This window comes from Rana temporaria, chromosome 1, assembly GCF_905171775.1.
Source record: "Rana temporaria chromosome 1, aRanTem1.1, whole genome shotgun sequence".
In the NCBI taxonomy this organism is placed as follows: domain Eukaryota; kingdom Metazoa; phylum Chordata; class Amphibia; order Anura; family Ranidae; genus Rana; species Rana temporaria.
In genome coordinates this window covers 36,646,506-36,666,160 of record NC_053489.1, presented here as the reverse complement: position 1 = coordinate 36,666,160, position 19,655 = coordinate 36,646,506, and the positions used below count along the sequence as shown (strand labels likewise).

General features: G+C 47.3%; 1 protein-coding gene across 2 annotated transcripts in view; it reads right to left on the bottom strand.

The window, feature by feature from the left end:
- DYM (dymeclin) overlaps nucleotides 1–19,392 on the bottom strand; it is a 546,263-nt gene extending 526,871 nt beyond the window's left edge. The window contains exon 1 of one of the 2 annotated variants that reach the window (XM_040336503.1): nucleotides 19,262–19,392. The gene's annotated coding sequence lies outside the window, so the exon portion shown is untranslated. The remainder of the gene's footprint in view (nucleotides 1–19,261) is intronic. The other variant, XM_040336511.1, reaches the window with a different exon arrangement.
- Between the last annotated feature and the right edge of the window lie 263 nt (nucleotides 19,393–19,655).

Here is a 19,655-nt window from a genome sequence, read left to right as displayed (position 1 = left end):
GAGCCACCACTTTGCAACATTCACATAAAAGCATTATTTTTTGCACATGTTTTTGCGCCTAAACCTACATGCAATAACAAAAGTACCATTCTTTCCAATACACGCTGTTCACATCACTATGTTCAGACACCCAAAATTTGGAAAGATACAAGCTTTGTTTGGAGTCGTGTTGCGTGTTTTTGACCCCCCGCTTTCATACGCAAACCCTTGCAAAAACATTTAGCCCTGGTTCACACTGGGTACGATTTGAGATGTCGAATCGCATCTCAAATCGGCGGCATTTGCCGGCAATGGCACTGTCCTAATCGGTGCGACACCGCATCTGCGGCGCTGCACCGATTTCAAAAAGTAGTTCCTGTACTACTTTTTGTGATTTCGGGCCGCGATTTACATTGAACCCTGCACAGATGTCTCTTAAATCGCGGCCAAAATCGCGGCAAAATCGCAGGCGCAAAACCGCGATTTTGAATTTGCAGCAGTGTCAACCTAGCCTTAGGGCACATTCATACCAGATGCATGGATGTGTTTAACGCATTCCGACTTCATAGACAGTCCAAAGTCCAGGTTGTTTATTATTATTATACAGCATTTACTGTATATAGAATTTTTTCTGCTCAAACACTCCTCTCCTAAACACACACTGGCGATATTTTTTTTCAGCCACTAAACACTCCTCTTCTGATACACCTGTAAACGCCCATGTGTGCATTGACACATAGACAACATAAAGGTGCGCTAAAGGCTGGGGAAAATGAAATCAACGCCTGCCAAACAGGATTTTTTTGAGGCCTTGAAGCAGAACAAAAAAAAAACACACCACCTAAGACCCCTTTCCCATCAACAGCGGGCCGCGTTAGCGGTAAAACGCTGCTAGTTTTAACACGGCGACCCGTTCGGATCAATGACGATCTGTTGCACCCCTACTTTTAGCGGTGCTTTTCACTCCCACTAGCTGCCGAGGAAAGGGTTAAAAGTGACCGCAGAGCGCCGCTGCCAAAGAGATTTGCAGGCGATTTGCCAGCGCTTCACATTGAGTTTAATGGCAGCGACGGTGAAGAAAAAGGTGTATACACCGCTCCTACAGCGCCTCAAAGATGCTGCTAGCAGGACTTTTATTTTAGCGTCCTGCCAGCGCACCGCTCCAGTGTGAAAGCCCTCGAGTTTCTCAATTCATTCCAGTGTGAAATACCTTTTAGGGTGCTTTGCAGGTGCTATTTTTAGCGATAAAGCGCCTACAAAACGCCTCTGTGTGAAAGGGATCTAACCGGGAAAAAAAACAACGAGACAAAACTAAACCAACATCCACACAATACCACAATATATATTACACTAGTAATAAAAATTGCCAATAAAACCAACATAAATGCACAAAAAAGTACACTATAGCAGCAGACTTCATTTTATAATGGAACAAGAACATAAAATGGCCAAATCATCTAATACCATTCGTTCTTTCCCCAACCTGCAGGAAGGGGGATAAGTAAGGCACATGTAGGATGGAGAGAGTCCCTCAAATGTCTGAGGCAGCATTTCCTGCGGTAAAAGGCCAACATTTTTTGCCCCAGAAGAACCCTTAAGTTTCATCCAAAATTAACTAAATTAACACTGCATACACAACATACTGGCCCCAATAAGGCCCCTTTCACACTGGGGGCGTACGTGGTAAAGCAGCGCTATTTTTAGCGCCGCTTTACCATCATTTTCACAGCGCTATTCGCCCGCAAAGTGCCACTGCCTATTGATTCCAAGCACAATATCTCCCCGTTTTTTGAGCTGATCGGCTGCTACTCTAACAGGGGGGGGGGGTTGTGCTGATCGATTATCAGCACAGCCCCCTCGAGGATGCCCACTAGACCACCAGGGATCCAAAACACAGGTATGCCACCCTAGACCACCAGAGATGACAATGACACAAATAATAGATGCCAATCAGTGCCCGCAATGGATGCCAATCAGTGCCCACAATGGGCATCACTGATTGGCAGGCATTGTTTGGCACTGATTGGCATCCATTAGTGCAACACATACAATAGTGCCACCTATCAGTGCCCATCTATGCCCATCCGTGCCACCCATCAGTGCCCATCCTTGCTGTCTATCCGTGCCCCCCATCCGTGCCACCTATCTGTGCCCATCCGAGCCGCCCATCAGTGCCCATCCGTGCTGCCCATCCGTGCCCATTCCTGCCGCCCATCAGTGCCCATCTGTGCCGCCCATCAGTGCCCATCCATGCCACCACATCAGTGCCACCTCATTGGTGCCCATCAGTGCTGCCTTATCAGTGCCCGTCAGTGCGGTACCATCAGTGAAGGAGAAAACGTACTCATTTACAATGTTTTTTTTTTTAAATTTTCGGTAATTTTTTTTTTTTTTTGCAGAAAATAAAAATCCCAGAGGTGATCAAATACCACCAAAAGAAAGCTATTTGTGGGAACAAAATGATAAAAATTCAGCTTGGTTACAGTGTAGCACGACCGCGCAATTGTCATTCAAAGTGCAACAGCGCTGAAAGCTAAAAATTGGTCTGGGCGGGAAGGTGTACAAGTGCCCGGTATGGAAGTGGTTAAAAATGTAACTAAATCCATTAGATTTTAGTTGACTAAAATGTACTGGGGATTTTAGTCGACTAAAACAAAAACAATTCAGATGACTAAAACATGACTAAAACTAAAACGGTATTTTAGTCAAAAGACTTATAACTAAAACTAAATCTAAATTTGATGTCAAAATTAACACTGTGTGTAGGTTACTTTTCACGCATACATGTTTCAAAAAGACAATAAAATATACCTATTTTTTTGTGGTTTATGTTTATTTGGTGCGGGGGCTTCAGGGAGGTTGGGGATCACAGGTATATATAGAGAAAAATACATGCGTGTCCCTAACTTGTATCCACAAGAGAAATCCTTATTTCAGGTCACACCACACTCAAGTTCTACACAATGTAGACTATTCCAATAATTTAACATAAACACATTTTTCTGCCAACTCAGTAAATGATTAAAAATAGATGTACCAGGCACTATTTATATCATTACTGATGGCCAATTAATAAAAGGTGTATCCGGGGTGACTATAAATATCATTAAGTGGTGCTTGGAAAAACTGGTTATTCCTCATTACAGAACACACACCTGAGGTGACAGTAGTAGTGAATATACTACAACAGACAACCTTCTCAGACAACCTTCTCATGATTTAGCGCTAGAACACAATAGTGAGATATAATTCAAAAATTATAATTAAAAAAAATTTTTTTAAAAGATGAAACCCCAAGAATCTAAGGGTGAAAATAGATGACATCCATTGTCATCCGTGTCTCTATTGGAACGCATTGATGTCTGTTTTTCAGAGGGATAAATAACTGACAAACAGTCCGTATGTGTGAAAGGGTCTAATACTTTAGTATGGAGGGTTCCACAGACACAAACATACAATCTAATAAAGCAGATACAGGACAATGCTGGGATCTGTAGTCACCCAACGTCTGTCAGGCTGCAGTTGGCTATAAACACGAGCTACAACTGTACAAAGTAAACAGAATAAACGAAGCATTTCTAGCACAATGTTGGGGAATTCCTAGACTGACATTTGTCTATACAGAGTAATATACCCTGTCCTCTCCACAGTGCTGAATGTAGCTCTCGGCCCTCATTTATGAGACAATCTGCTCAGGAGGAACCTAAATCTTCCTACCACGATTCCCAGCATCTTCCCACCACCACGATTCCCGGCATCTTCCCACCACCACGATTCCCGGCATCTTCCCACCACCACGATTCCCGGCATCTTCCCACCACCACGATTCCCGGCATCTTCCCACCACCACGATTCCCGGCATCTTCCCACCACCACGATTCCCGGCATCTTCCCACCACCACGATTCCCGGCATCTTCCCACCACCACGATTCCCGGCATCTTCCCACCACCACGATTCCCGGCATCTTCCCACCACCACGATTCCCGGCATCTTCCCACCACCACGATTCCCGGCATCTTCCCACCACCACGATTCCCGGCATCTTCCCACCACCACGATTCCCGGCATCTTCCCACCACCACGATTCCCGGCATCTTCCCACCACCACAATCCCCGGCATCTTCCCACCACCACAATCCCCAGCATCTTCCCACCACCACAATCCCCAGCATCTTTCCCACCACCACAATCCCCAGCATCTTCCCACCACCACAATCCCCAGCATCTTCCCACCACCACAATCCCCAGCATCTTCCCACCACCACAATCCCCAGCATCTTCCCACCACCACAATCCCCAGCATCTTCCCACCACCACGATCCCCAGCATCTTCCCACCACCACGATCCCCAGCATCTTCCCACCACCACGATCCCCAGCATCTTCCTCCCCTGATCCCACCTTCTTCCTCCCCTGATCCCACCCTCTTCCTCCCCTGATCCCACCCTCTTCCTCCCCTGATCTCAGCATCTTCCTCCCCTGATCTCAGCATCTTCCTCCCCTGATCTCAGCATCTTCCTCCCCTGATCTCAGCATCTTCCTCCCCTGATCCCAGCATCTTCCTCCCCTGATCCCACCATCTTCCTCCCCTGATCCCACCATCTTCCTCCCCTGATCCCACCATCTTCCTCCCCTGATCCCACCATCTTCCTCCCCTGATCCCACCATCTTCCTCCCCTGATCCCACCATCTTCCTCCCCTGATCCCACCATCTTCCTCCCCTGATCCCACCATCTTCCTCCCCTGATCCCACCATCTTCCTCCCCTGATCCCACCATCTTCCTCCCCTGATCCCACCATCTTCCTACCTCAGAATCATCCTACCATGATCCCATATTGCACAGATAGAAAGTGACAAAGGTAGCTGAGAAAATCTGAGCGGCCTATTCACATACCTTGTAATTTTGCCTTTAAAATGGACAAAAGGACAACATCTTTGAGGCTGGCTTTACACCAATTCGAATTTGATGAGGGTCTCCCATGTCAGGAGATTGTGACCTGCTCTCTATGGAGCAGCTCCAGTATGAATGGCACAGGAGTCCTGTGCGGCTTTTGGTCCGTTTCAGGTCCAAACTCAGCCCAAAATTCGGGCTGAAATCAGACCTGAAATGGTGAATGGGGAGGCACGAGACACCCGCTGTGATCCACTGCGACCTCTAGTGTGAACCCAGCTTTAAGGCTAGATTTGCATCTACGCATTTTGCTTTTAAGTTTTATTGTAGTGTTTTTTGCTGTGCGTTCTGTTTTTTGCAGTGATTTGCATTTTTTATTTTTTTTATGGAAAGTTTGTTGTTGGGCAGATTTAAAAATGCAAATCATGGCAAAAACGCTGTAAAAAAAAAAAATGCACTACAGTAAAACCTTGGTTTGAGAGCATTTTGCAAGACAAGCTAAATTTTTTAATACATTTTGACTTGATATATACAAGTAGAGTCATGTTACAACTGAGTATAAAAGAGCAGAGAGGCGCATCTAAGTGTAGCAATATGATTACATTTAACCACTTTCCGCCCGGTCAATAGCATATTGACATCCGGGAAGTGGTTGTGTTATCCTGACTGGACATCTATTGACATCCAGCAGGATAACATGACGGTGCGCACCCGCCCCGATCGCAAGTGCGGCATGTCAGTCTGACACCCCGCATCTCTGATCGTGATAAGAAGCCTCTGTTTCAACACCAATCAGTTTCTTTTTCCAAACCATCACTGTCCTGTAATGGCTCTGTGGCTCTGTACAGCAGAGGCAGGAAACATGCAAAAACGAAACTAGAAACTACAGGCACATTATATGATTGATTTTTTATCTATTTTTAATCGTTTTTAAAAGGAATTAACTATTATGTCTCTATACCCTGTAAACAGTCATTTCAGCAAAACATTTTTTTTTATTTACAACTCCTTTAAGTTTTCACAGATGATAAAAATTATTTATCAAGAAGGACTTGGCATCAAAGCTGAATTTCTGCTGGCTCTTTGCAAGATCCAAGATGATCAGACCTGACAAAGGTAATAGTTATTCTGTAGGAGGAGGAAGTGGCATAAATGACAGAACACATGTGACAAATCCAGAACCACACAGTCACCTTCTTTGTTCTGCAGGCTAAATGAAAGATTATTTGCTCTGCAAGCAGGAAGTGCTGAATAAGTCCGCCAACGTGGGAACAGAAAAACTAAAAGTTTTTAAAGTTTTTAAAGTTGTTGTAAACCCTGTACAACCACTTATTGCTACAGGTGAGCCTATAAGAAGGCTCACCTGTAGCTACCCCGGATATCTCCTAAACATGTACGGTTTAGAAGATATTCATTGTACCTGCATGTGCCGTCGCTTCAGTGAGTGTGCCGTTATCGTCGGCTCCCGCGTGTATGCGTGGAAGTGACGTCATTGCGGCTCCAACCAATTACCGCACCGGATCCGCGATACCAGGAAGTAACTCCAGAAGCGATGTCGCCAGCCTGAGGGGGGTACGAGGACCGATGCGGAGGCTTCGATGTAATACTAGCTCATTAGGCCTTTGTCTTGCAGGTTTTTTTTTTTACAACCACTTTAAAGAAAGAAAAAAAAAAAAGAAACATCCTGTTCCCTTAACCACTTCAATACCGGGCCTATTCTGGCACTTCTCTCCTACATGTACAAATCATCATTCTTTTGCTAGAAAATTACTCAGACATTTTTTTGGGGGCCAATTTGTTGTTGGGCAGATTACAAAACACAAATTGCAGCAAAAACACATTACATGCTTTCCTGCAGCTTCTCCGTTGAAGTATATTGAACCAAAAAAGACAAAATATCACCGTTTTGCGTTAAAAAGTCCTTGCCCTTTCCATAGGAAAACATGTAAATGAACTGTAGTGTGTTTCTGCAAAAAGCACCAAAACACAGAGGTGTGACCCCGGCCTGAGATGTTTAGTAACATAATGGGGGTTAAAAAAAATAAGTACAAAAAGAGCAAATAATCGCTACTGTAAGGGGTTAATTTTTTTTACTGTGGGACAGTAAAAATAATATTTACACAATATTTACACAATAATATTTACACAGTAGCGTTTTTTTTATTTTTTTGTACTATAAAAGGGCTAATTTTAGTTTTTTAACCCCAATATGTTACTGGCCGATTAATCGATTATGAAATATATATTTTAGCAGACACCCTAGGGAATAAAATGACGGTCATTGCAACTTTTTATCTTGCACGATATTTGCGCAATAATTTTTCAAACGTCTTTTTTTTTTTTTTAAAGGGTTTCATGAATAAAAATAAATAAATAAAACAGTAAAGTTAGCCCAATTTTTTTGTAAAATATGAAATACGATGTTACGCCGAGTAAATAGATACCCAGCATGTCACGCTGATTGCGCACACTCATGGAATGGTGCCAAACTTCGGTACTTAAAAATCTCCATAGGCGACGCTTTGAAAATGTTTACATGTTACCAGTTTAGAGTTACAGATGAGGTCTAGTGCTTGCTGCGATACCTCACATATGTGGTTTGAACGGAGTGCACGATCGCTTCTGAGCGTAAACTACCGGGGACAGGGGCGTTTTAAAATAGTTTTTTATCATTATTTATTTTTTTGATCACTTGGTGTGCGACAGTTAGACCTCTTTCACATTGAGGCGTGGAGCCGCGGTGACGGTATAGCCGCGCTATTTGTAGCGCGGCTATACTGTCGTATTTACCGCGATATTCGGGCGCTAGCGGTGAGGTTTTAACCCCCGCTAGCGGCCGAAAAAGAGTTAATACCGCCCGCAACGGAAGGCGCGGTATAGGAGCGGTGAACACACCGCTCCTATACTGCGGTAAAGATGCGGCTATCAGGAATTTTGGAGCGCTCCTGCTAGTGCACCGCTTCAATGTGAAAGCCTTCGGGCTTTCACATTGAACACTACAGGGCAGGTTTTTTCATGCGGTATAGCAGCGCTATTTTTAGCGCTGTACCGCATGAAAAACGCCTCAATGTGAAAGGGGCCTTACTCTTTATAGACGGGTGTGGGGTCAATAAGACCCCACATCTCTCCTCCAGGCTGGAAAGCATGAGCTCAGGAAAAATAAATCACTGATCGCATGCTTACTAGCCGCAATCGCGGCTTTGTTTACTTCCGGGAACCCGGGCGTGAAGTCATAACGTCGCGCCCGGGCCTCCGACAGTCATAGAGATAACTGGTGACCATCTGGTCACCGGACATCTCTATGCTCGTCATCCTGCACCAGACTAATCTTTCTCTGGGCCCCGATGGCACGGGAGAGCCCAGAGAAGCACCGGATGGCGGCCCGTCGCCTATAAGAACGTTTAAGTGGCAGAACGGCCACTATGACCGTTCTCATCGTGCACAGAATCGCCGCCATGAAAGAATGATACCGCTAGCTGCAGGCATAATTCAGATAGCCCCCCACAAAGACAAGGACGTCATATTACGCCCCCCAAGATGGGAGATCGCATCTGTGGACGTCATATGACTCTAGCTGGGTAAAGAAGTGGTTGTTAAAGCGGAGTTCCTACTAAAATAAAAATATTAAAGGTCGGCAGCTACAAATACTGCAGCTGCTGACTTTTATTAAATTGGACACTCACACCTGTCGCAGGGTTCAGTGATGCGGGCGTACGAAGCCTTGCTCTTCTCCCCCCTCCTCTCTGCGGCACAGGCATCACTACTGTGTGCGCCCGTCTGTGACTTCACAGCCGTGCACGCACGAGCCGAACAATCATCTGTGACGTGTCCCAGATGATTGCCAAGGGGGAGAGGTGACCTTCCTTCCGGCGCCGCAGTGCCCAGCGAGAAAGTGGGAGCTGAAACCCTCTAAAAAGAGGGTTTCCGCTCCCCTCCCAAAAAAAAAATTACATGCCAAATGTGGCATGTCAGGGGGTCACCTTCCCTTAAAGTGGAAGTTCCATTTTTGGGTACAACTATGCTTTAACCCACTTACATAACTTTCCATAAGCCCCTCTCTGTGCGTTTTATTTTTACCAAAAAACTTGTTTACCTCGATCCCTGTGATCACATCACTCTGCGGGCCGAGATTCCCCCGCTGCCGTCAGCCAAGGTGCGAGAAAGAGATGATAGAGAGAGCCAGGCCGTCGCGGGGCATTTTTTTTAAAAAAGCACACAGACAGGAGCACCGTCTCTTTTATAACGTTTAAAAGGTTATGAGAGCAGCAGGAGCGAAGTGGGCTGGCACTGACACAGGGGCGAGCAGGCAGAAAGGTGGGGGGGGGGGGGAAGAGGAGCGCATAGGACAGCACGTGATGGAGGCACGTAAACTGACCACGGTGTCGGGGCTCAGCAGCCATCATACACCGTGGTCAGTTTACAGGGGAGAGGGTAAAGCCAGATATTAAAGGGTGCCAAATGACACAGGACAAGCACTGTGCTATAAAAAATGCTTTAAAAAGGAGCAGGATCTCTTTTTTTTTGGGGGGGGGGGGGTTAACAAATTTCTTTAAAAGCATGTCACAGTGATTTTTTTAATCATAAATATGTAGAATACATATCAGTCTAAACTAAGCAAGAAATTCGCTTTTTTTTTTATATTTTTGGGGGGATATTTTTTATAGCAAAAAAAGAAAAAAAAAGTTTTATTATTTACATTTTTTTATTTTAATTAAATCGGCAGAGGTGATCAAATACCACCAAAAGAAAGACCTATTTGTGGGGGGGCGACATCATTTTTGGGTACAGCGTACGCAATTTTCAGTAAAAGTGAGGCAGTGCCAAATCACAAAAAATGGCACGGTCAGGAAGGGGGTAAATTCTGAAGTGGTTAAGCCCACTTACTGTGTCAAAGTACCCCATTATCGGTGGGTCCTACGCTACTCATAAGCCTGGTACACACGAATGGATTTCCTGTGGAAAAAGCATAGGACTTTTGTCTGAAGGGCATTGGCCAGGAGTTTGTATTGCATACAAACGGCAAAGAATTGTCGGCCACAAAACGTGTTTTTTCAGCTCTTTAACGCCACCCTTTGGGAAACTTCTGCTAATGTTGCGTTATGGTGAGCATTGCTTCTGAGCATGCGTGCTTGTACGTTGGCATTTTGTCCGACCGACTTGTGTACACACAATCGGATAATCCGACAAAACACATTTGTTGGCGGAAAATTTTAACCACTTAAGGACCGCCCACTGTATATATATACACGTCTACAGAATAGCACGCCTGGGCAGATGAACGTACCAGCACGTCCTGTACATCTACCCAGCCGTGGGTCGCGACCCAGTCCGAAGCTGTGGGACCCGCGGACCCGATTGCCGCTGGGCTCCCGCGATCGGTCCCCGGGAACTGAAGAACGGGGAGAGCCGCGTGTAAACACGGCTTCACTGTGGCGGCTGCATCGATCGTGTGTTCCCTTTATAGGGAGACACAATCGATGACATCACTCCTACAGCCACACCCCCCTACAGTTGTAAACACACACTAGGTGAAACATAACTCCTTCAGCGCCCCCTGTGGTTAACTCCCAAACTGCAATTGTCATTTTCACAATCAACAATGCATTTTAAATGCATTTTTTGCTGTGAAAATGACAATGGTCCCAAAAATGTGTCAAAATTGTCCGAAGTGTCCACCATAATGTCGCAGTCACGAAAAAAAAAAAAAACGCTGATCGCCGCTATTAGTAGTAAAAAATATATATATATATATTTATAAAAATGCAACAAAACTATTCCCTATTTTGTAAACGCTATAAATTTTGCGCAAACCAACCAACAAACGCTTATTGCGATTTTTTTTACCAAAAATATGTAGAAGAATACGTATAGGCCTAAACTGAGGAAAAAAAATGTTTATATATTTTTGGGGGATATTTATTATAGAAAAAATATTGCATTTTTTTCCAAAACTGTCGCTCTATTTTTGTTTATAGCGCGAAAAATAAAAACCGCAGAGGTGATCAAATACCACCAAAAGAAAGCTCTATTTGTGGGAAAAAAAGGACGTCAATTTTGTTTGGGAGCCATGTCGCACGACCGCGCAATTGTCCGTTAAAGCGAAGCAGTGACGAATCGCAAAACCTGGCCTGGGCCTTTAGCTGCCTAAAGGTCCAGGGCTTAAGTGGTTAAAGCATGCTATCCAACATTTGTTGGCGGAAAATCCAACAACAATTGTCCGATGGAGCGTACAAACGGTCGGATTTTACGACAACATCCTGTCATCACACAATTCCAGTCGGAAAATCTGATCCTGTGTATGAGGCTATAGAATGAAAGATCCTGCTTCTCTGAATTATGGGAGAAATAAAGGACTTCTCCCCATATCACAGGTGGACACTAATAAGAGGCAATGGCAGGGGTGCTCCATCCCAAGGGATCTGGATAGACAAACAAATAATATGGATAGCATAGGACCCACTAATAATGAAGTACTTTGGCGCAGGGGGTGGGCTTACCAAATCTCAACATTTAAAAAAAATATGGAGGTGTTTTAAAAAGCCTTGCAAGAGTTAAATGTCATTTTTGTATGTGTGCGCTGTAATATTTTGTTATGTCTGTATGGTCTTATGGCTGCACCATCTTTAATGCATTTTATAGGGTGTGCCCTCCAAGTATTTGTTTGTCTATTGTACGGATCCTGACCAGATCCCTTAGGATGGAGGGCCCCATCCCCCCTGCCATTACCTATTATTACTGTGCACCTGTGACATAGGGAGAAGTCCTTTATTGCTCCCATATAGAGAGTGTATTTCTCCCATGGCTCAGAGAAGCAGGATCTTTCATCCTATGGATAGCATAGGACACACTAATCTTGGGGTACTTTGACGCAGTAGGCAGGCTTGAGCATCGTATAGCCATATGGCGTTGTTGTTGGCGTTTTAAATAGCCTTGCAAGAGTTAAATGTCATTTTTCTATGTGAACACTGTAATAATTTTCTCTGTCTCAGCCGCCCTCCCCCCACCGCTATTATTATAAATAAAATATCACAAATGGTCACTGCCGGCCCCTCTATTATAGCTAGGCATACCACACCGTCTTTTATAAAAACAAGTCATGTAAATACCTTTTTAGAGCTATCTTCGGGCCGGTCACGTGACTCGCAGCCACCCCACACCTCCGATCCAGGGCTTCTGAGGGAGGGGCTGAGTGGTCACATGACCTCCCCGGCTGATGTCAGAGGGAGATTTCGGCCCCTCCTGCAGTAGCCCTGAATAAGAGGTGTAGAGTGGCTGCGAGTCACGTGACCGGCCTGAAGATACCTCTTAAAAAAAAAAAAAAGAAAGTGTATTTACATGCCTCATTTTAACCACCTCAATACCGGGCCTATTCTGGCACTTCTCTCCTACATGTATAAATCATCATTCTTTTGCTAGAAAATTACTCAAGACCCCCAAACGTTATATATTTTTTTTTAGCAGACACCCTAGGGAATAAAATGGCGGTCATTGCAACTTTTTATCTTGCGCGGTATTTGCGCAGTAATTTTTCTAACGCCTTTTTTTGGGGGGGGTAAAACTGTTTTATTTAAAAAAAAATAACAAAACAGTAAAGTTAGCCCAATTTTTTATATTTTGTATAACGTGATAGATGATGTTACGCTGAGTAAATAGATACCCAACATGTCACGCTTTAAAGTTGCGCACACTCATTGAATGGTGTCAAACTTTGTTACTGTAATCTCCATAGGCGACGCTTTGAAAGATTTTTACAGGTTACCAGTTTACAGTTACGGGGGGTCTTGTTGCACGCGCTCTAACGCACGTGGCGATACCTCACATGTGTGGTTTGAACAGCGTTTAACTATGTGGGCAGGACTTACGTATGCGTTCACTTCTGAGCGTGAGCTACCGGGACGTTTAAAAAAAAAAAAAAAAAAAAAAAAAAGGTTTATTTTTACACTTTTTTTTACATTTTAATTCTACAAGGAATGTAAACATCCCTTGTAATAAAAATGGTGTGTGACGGGTCCTCTTTATGGAGAGATGGGGGGGGGGGTCAATAAAACCCCACATCTCTCCTGCAGGCTGGAAAGCATGAAATCGTGAACAATTTTTTTTTACCTATCTCATGTTTACTAGCCGCAATTGCGGCTTTGTTTGCTTCCGGGTACCCGGCGTGACATCACACCGCGCCCGGGCCTCCGACGGTCATAGAGATGACTGGTGACCATCTGGTCACCAGTCATCTCTATCCTTCCCATCAGGTGCCGGACAATTCTTCCTCCGGGCCCCTGAAGGCACAGGAGAGCCCGGAGAAGCACCGGATGGCGGCGAGAGGGGGTGGATGTCCCCTCCCATCACCTATAAGAACGATCAAGCGGCGGAACTGCCGCTATGATCATTCTTATCGTGCACAGAATCGCCGGCACGAAAGAATGATATCTGAATGATGCCTCTAGCTGCACCCATCATTCAGATATCACCACACAAAGCCCAGGACGTTATATGACGTCCCCCCCCGGGATGGGAGATCCCATCTGTGGATGTCATATTACAATGGGCTGGTAATGAAGTGGTTAAAAAGGGTTTTACTTCCTCTTTGTTTCCCTGCAAAGGTAAAGCATAATCGGCTACTATGCATCACATAGTAGCCCATTATGTGACACTTACCTGCAAGAGAAGCCTGCGATGTCCCCGTCTTCCTCGCTGGCAGCGACTGTCCATTCTTCACCCCTCTTCCTTTCCGGGGGCCGTGAACTCCGGCTCTGTGACTGGCCGCAGTCGCGTGCCGTCACTCCCGCGCATTCGTGCAGGTACCGCATGACCCCAGCTTGAAACGGCACAGTGTGCCCTTTCAAGTCGGCGCATGCGCAGAAGAGGCCTTCGTTCGGGGACATTGCAGATATCTCCTAAACCGAGGTTTAGGAGATATTTCAAGCACCTACAGGTAAGGCTTAGTCTAGACTTACCTGTAGGTGAAAGTTGTCCACTTTAAAGTTAATGTTATAAACCCAGGACTCTGTATTCACTATTTCTGATCTCCCACAGGACACAGACCATGGAAATGCAATTATTTTAGTAAATATATACTGCTAAATACCTTTTCTCATCAGCAGTATATAGCAGTCTTGTAACTTCTATCAGTGTCTGGTTAAAGCTTGTAGGAGGAGTTTACATTCTGCACCAAATGACCTATTAGGATGCAGGACCCCCGAACCTGTCTGGACAGTGCTGATTGGCCCTGTGCTAATCACATGCACTCTGCCAAGAAAAAAAAAAAACTCTCTAGCAATATACACCATACTGGGCATGTGTAGCCTGTCCCCTGGCACTGTATTACCAGAAAAAGAAGGATTAGGGACAGTGGAAGAAGGGGAGGATAACGAGAGACAGGATCAAACAGCCTTTTTACACAATGCAGAGGATTAACCCCTTAGGCTCCACAGTGAGTATAACAAGCATGCTTCACTGCATATAGAGACTGATTTTACCTAAAGCCAAGGCCTCATTCCCGCTGGTAATGATATACGCAAATAGTTACAGTTCACTTTTCTTCCACATTAAATAAACCAAAACGCACAAGGTAGGCGTCAGTGTGTACTGTGAGGAGGGAGGTAGGTGACAGTGAGGAGGTAAGTGTCAGTGTGTACAGTGAGGAGGGAGGTAGGTGTCAGTGTGTACAGTGAGGAGGGAGGTAGGTGTCAGTGTGTACAGTGAGGAGGGAGGTAGGTGTCAGTGTGTACAGTGAGGAGGAGGCAGGTGTCAGTGTGTACAGTGAGGAGGAGGCAGGTGTCAGTGTGTACAGTGAGGAGGAGGCAGGTGTCAGTGTGTACAGTGAGGAGGAGGCAGGTGTCAGTGTGTACAGTGAGGAGGAGGCAGGTGTCAGTGTGTACAGTGAGGAGGTGTCAGTGTGTACAGTGAGGAGGGAGGGAGGGAGGTAGGTGGCAGTGTGTACAGTGAGGAGGGAGGTAGGTGTCAGTGAGGAGGGAGGTGTACAGTGAGGAGGGAGGGAGGTGTCAGTGTATACAGTGAGGAGGGAGGGAGGTGTCAGTGTGTACAGTGAGGAGGAGGTAGGTGTCAGTGTGTACAGTGAGAGGAGGTAGGTGTCAGTGTGTACAGTGAGGAGGGAGGTAGGTGTCAGTGTGTACAGTGAGAGGAGGTAGGTGTCAGTGTATACAGTGAGGAGGGAGGTAGGTGTCAGTGTGTACAGTGAGGAGGGAGGTAGGTGTCAGTGTGTACAGTGAGGAGGGAGGGTAGGTGTCAGTGTGTACAGTGAGGAGGAGGGTAGGTGTCAGTGAGGAGGAGGGTAGGTGTCAGTGAGGAGGAGGTAGGTGTCAGTGTGTACAGTGAGGAGGGAGGTAGGTGTCAGTGTGTACAGTGAGGAGGGAGGTAGGTGTCAGTGTGTACAGTGAGGAGGGAGGTAGGTGTCAGTGTGTACAGTGAGGAGGGAGGTAGGTGTCAGTGTGTACAGTGAGGAGGGAGGTAGGTGTCAGTGTGTACAGTGAGGAGGGAGGTAGGTGTCAGTGTGTACAGTGAGGAGGGAGGTAGGTGTCAGTGTGTACAGTGAGGAGGGAGGTAGGTGTCAGTGTGTACAGTGAGGAGGGAGGTAGGTGTCAGTGTGTACAGTGAGGAGGGAGGTAGGTGTCAGTGTGTACAGTGAGGAGGGAGGTAGGTGTCAGTGTGTACAGTGAGGAGGGAGGTAGGTGTCAGTGTGTACAGTGAGGAGGGAGGTAGGTGTCAGCGTGTACAGTGAGGAGGGAGGTAGGTGTCAGTGTGTAAAGTGAGGAGGGAGGTAGGTGTCAGTGTGTACAGTGAGGAGGGAGGTGTCAGTGTGTACAGTGAGGAGGGAGGTAAATGTCAGTGTGTACAGTGAGGAGGTAGGTAGGTGTCAGTGTATACAGTGAGGAGAAGGGTAGGTGTCAGTGTATACAGTGAGGAGAAGGGTAGGTGTCAGTGTGTACAGTGAGGAGGGAGGTGTCAGTGTGTACAGTGAGGAGAAGGGTAGGTGTCAGTGTATACAGTGAGGAGGAGGTAGGTGTCAGTGTATACAGTGAGGAGGAGGTAGGTGTCAGTGTGTACAGTGAGGAGGAGGTAGGTGTCAGTGTATACAGTGAGGAGGAGGTAGGTGTCAGTGTGTACAGTGAGGAGGGAGGTGTCAGTGTGTACAGTGAGGAGGGAGGTGTCAGTGTGTACAGTGAGGAGGGAGGTGTCAGTGTGTACAGTGAGGAGAAGGGTAGGTGTCAGTGTATACAGTGAGGCGGAGGTAGGTGTCAGTGTATACAGTGAGGAGGAGGTAAGTGTCAGTGTGTACAGTGAGGAGGGAGGTAGGTGTCAGTGTATACAGTGAGGAGGAGGTAGGTGTCAGTGTGTACAGTGAGGAGGGGGTAGGTGTCAGTGTATACAGTGAGGAGGGAGGTAGGTGTCAGTGTATACAGTGAGGAGGGGGTAGGTGTCAGTGTGTACAGTGAGGAGGAGGTAGGTGTCAGTGTGTACAGTGAGGAGGTAGGTGTCAGTGTGTACAGTGAGGAGGAGGTAGGTGTCAGTGTGTACAGTGAGGAGGGAGGTGTCAGTGTGTACAGTGAGGAGGGAGGTGTCAGTGTGTACAGTGAGGAGGAGGTAGGTGTCAGTGTGTACAGTGAGGAGGGAGGTAGGTGTCAGTGTGTACAGTGAGGAGGGAGGTAGGTGTCAGTGTGTACAGTGAGGGAGGTAGGGGTCAGTGTATACAGTGAGGAGGGAGGTAGGTGTCAGTGTGTACAGTGAGGAGGAGGGTATGTGTCAGTGTGTACAGTGAGGAGGAGGTAGGTGTCAGTGTGTACAGTGAGGAGGAGGGTAGGTGTCAGTGTTTACAGTGAGGAGGAGGAGGTAGGTGTCAGTGTGTACAGTGAGGAGGGAGGTAGGTGTCAGTGTATACAGTGAGGAGGGAGGTAGGTGTCAGTGTGTACAGTGAGGAGGGAGGTAGGTGTCAGTGTGTACAGTGAGGAGGGAGGTAGGTGTCAGCGTGTACAGTGAGGAGGTAGGTGTCAGTATACAGCGAGGAGGGAGGTAGGTGTCAGTGTGTACAGTGAGGAGGAGGTAGGTGTCAGTGTGTACAGTGAGGAGGGAGGTAGGTGTCAGTATACAGCGAGGAGGGAGGTAGGTGTCAGTGTGTACAGTGAGGAGGAGGTAGGTGTCAGTGTGTACAGTGAGGAGGAGGTAGGTGTCGGTGTATACAGTGAGGAGGTAGGTGTCAGTGAGTACAGTGAGGAGGAGGTAGGTGTCAGTGTGTACAGTGAGGAGGGAGGTAGGTGTCAGTGTGTACAGTGAGGAGGTAGGTGTCAGTATACAGTAAGGGAGGTAAGTAGGTAGGTGTCAGTGTGTACAGTGAGGAGGTAGGTGTCAGTGTGTACAGTGAGGAGGGGGTAGGTGTCAGTGTATACAGTGAGGAGGGAGGTAGGTGTCAGTGTGTACAGTGAGGTAGGTGTCAGTGTGTACAGTGAGGAGGGGGTAGGTGTCAGTGTATACAGTGAGGAGGGAGGTAGGTGTCAGTGTGTACAGTGAGGAGGAGGTAGGTGTCAGTGTGTACAGTGAGGAGGAGGTAGGTGTCGGTGTATACAGTAAGGAGGTAGGTGTCAGTGAGTACAGTGAGGAGGAGGTAGGTGTCAGTGTGTACAGTGAGGAGGAGGTAGGTGTCAGTGTGTACAGTGAAGAGGAGGTAGGTGTCAGTATACAGTAAGGGAGGTAAGTAGGTAGGTGTCAGTGTGTACAGTGAGGAGGTAGGTGTCAGTGTGTACAGTGAGGACGAGGTAGGTGTCAGTGTGTACAGTGAGGAGGGAGGTAGGTGTCAGTGTGTACAGTGAGGAGGGAGGTAGGTGTCAGTGTGTACAGTGAGGAGGGAGGTAGGTGTCAGTGTGTACAGTGAGGAGGGAGGTAGGTGTCAGTGTGTACAGTGAGGAGGGAGGTAGGTGTCAGTGTGTACAGTGAGGAGGGAGGTAGGTGTCAGCGTGTACAGTGAGGAGGTAGGTGTCAGTATACAGCGAGGAGGGAGGTAGGTGTCAGTGTGTACAGTGAGGAGGAGGTAGGTGTCAGTGTGTACAGTGAGGAGGGAGGTAGGTGTCAGTATACAGCGAGGAGGGAGGTAGGTGTCAGTGTGTACAGTGAGGAGGAGGTAGGTGTCAGTGTGTACAGTGAGGAGGTAGGTGTCGGTGTATACAGTGAGGAGGTAGGTGTCAGTGAGTACAGTGAGGAGGAGGTAGGTGTCAGTGTGTACAGTGAGGAGGGAGGTAGGTGTCAGTGTGTACAGTGAGGAGGTAGGTGTCAGTATACAGTAAGGGAGGTAAGTAGGTAGGTGTCAGTGTGTACAGTGAGGAGGTAGGTGTCAGTGTGTACAGTGAGGAGGGGGTAGGTGTCAGTGTGTACAGTGAGGAGGGAGGTGTCAGTGTGTACAGTGAGGAGGGGGTAGGTGTCAGTGTATACAGTGAGGAGGGAGGTAGGTGTCAGTGTGTACAGTGAGGAGGAGGTAGGTGTCAGTGTGTACAGTGAGGAGGAGGTAGGTGTCGGTGTATACAGTGAGGAGGTAGGTGTCAGTGAGTACAGTGAGGAGGAGGTAGGTGTCAGTGTGTACAGTGAGGAGGAGGTAGGTGTCAGTGTGTACAGTGAAGAGGAGGTAGGTGTCAGTATACAGTAAGGGAGGTAAGTAGGTAGGTGTCAGTGTGTACAGTGAGGAGGTAGGTGTCAGTGTGTACAGTGAGGACGAGGTAGGTGTCAGTGTGTACAGTGAGGAGGAGGTAGGGGTCAGTGTGTACAGTGAGGAGGTAGGTGTCAGTGTGTAGAGTGAGGAGGGAGGGAGGTGTCAGTGTGTACAGTGAGGACGAGGTAGGTGTCAGTGTGTACAGTGAGGAGGAGGTAGGGGTCAGTGTGTACAGTGAGGAGGTAGGTGTCAGTGTGTAGAGTGAGGAGGGAGGGAGGTGTCAGTGTGTACAGTGAGGAGGGAGGTAGGTGTCAGTGTGTACAGTGAGGAGGAGGTAGGTGTCAGTGTGTACAGTGAGGAGGGAGGTAGGTGTCAGTGTGTACAGTGAGGAGGAGGTAGGTGTCAGTGTGTACAGTGAGGAGGTAGGTGTCGGTGTATACAGTGAGGAGGTAGGTGTCAGTGAGTACAGTGAGGAGGAGGTAGGTGTCAGTGTGTACAGTGAGGAGGGAGGTAGGTGTCAGTGTGTACAGTGAGGAGGAGGTAGGTGTCAGTGTGTACAGTGAGGAGGTAGGTGTCGGTGTATACAGTGAGGAGGTAGGTGTCAGTGTGTAGAGTGAGGAGGGAGGGAGGTGTCAGTGTGTACACAGTGAGGAGGAGGTAGGTGTCAGTGTGTACAGTGAGGAGGGAGGTAGATGTCAGTATACAGTAAGGGAGGTAAGTAGGTAGGTGGGTACCACTCACCGTCTCTCCCGCTCTCTCTCCTCTTACTGGATCACAGCCGCCATGACTCCACGTCGCTGCAGACAGCTGCGTCACCCCAGTCACGTGACACCTCCATCGCCCGTCCGCAGCTGACAGGCTGCGGCTCGGCTCTGACGTCACCCTTTGGAGCCATTGAGTGGGCGGGGATCTTTCAGTTGGTGCCTGGAAACGGCCTTAGCGTGTGGGCGGGACCAAAAAAAGGAGGGGTTTTTGAATGGTGGGCGTAACTTTTAGACAACTTGGGCGTGGTTAGGCTCCTCGTCCCGCACGCCCAGGGCACGGACATTCATCCTTCCCCTATAGTAGGGTGTGCTCTGCCCACGTTGGCCGATATTTGAGCCTCGCTTGTTGCCGTTGGGTGTAACAAGATGTC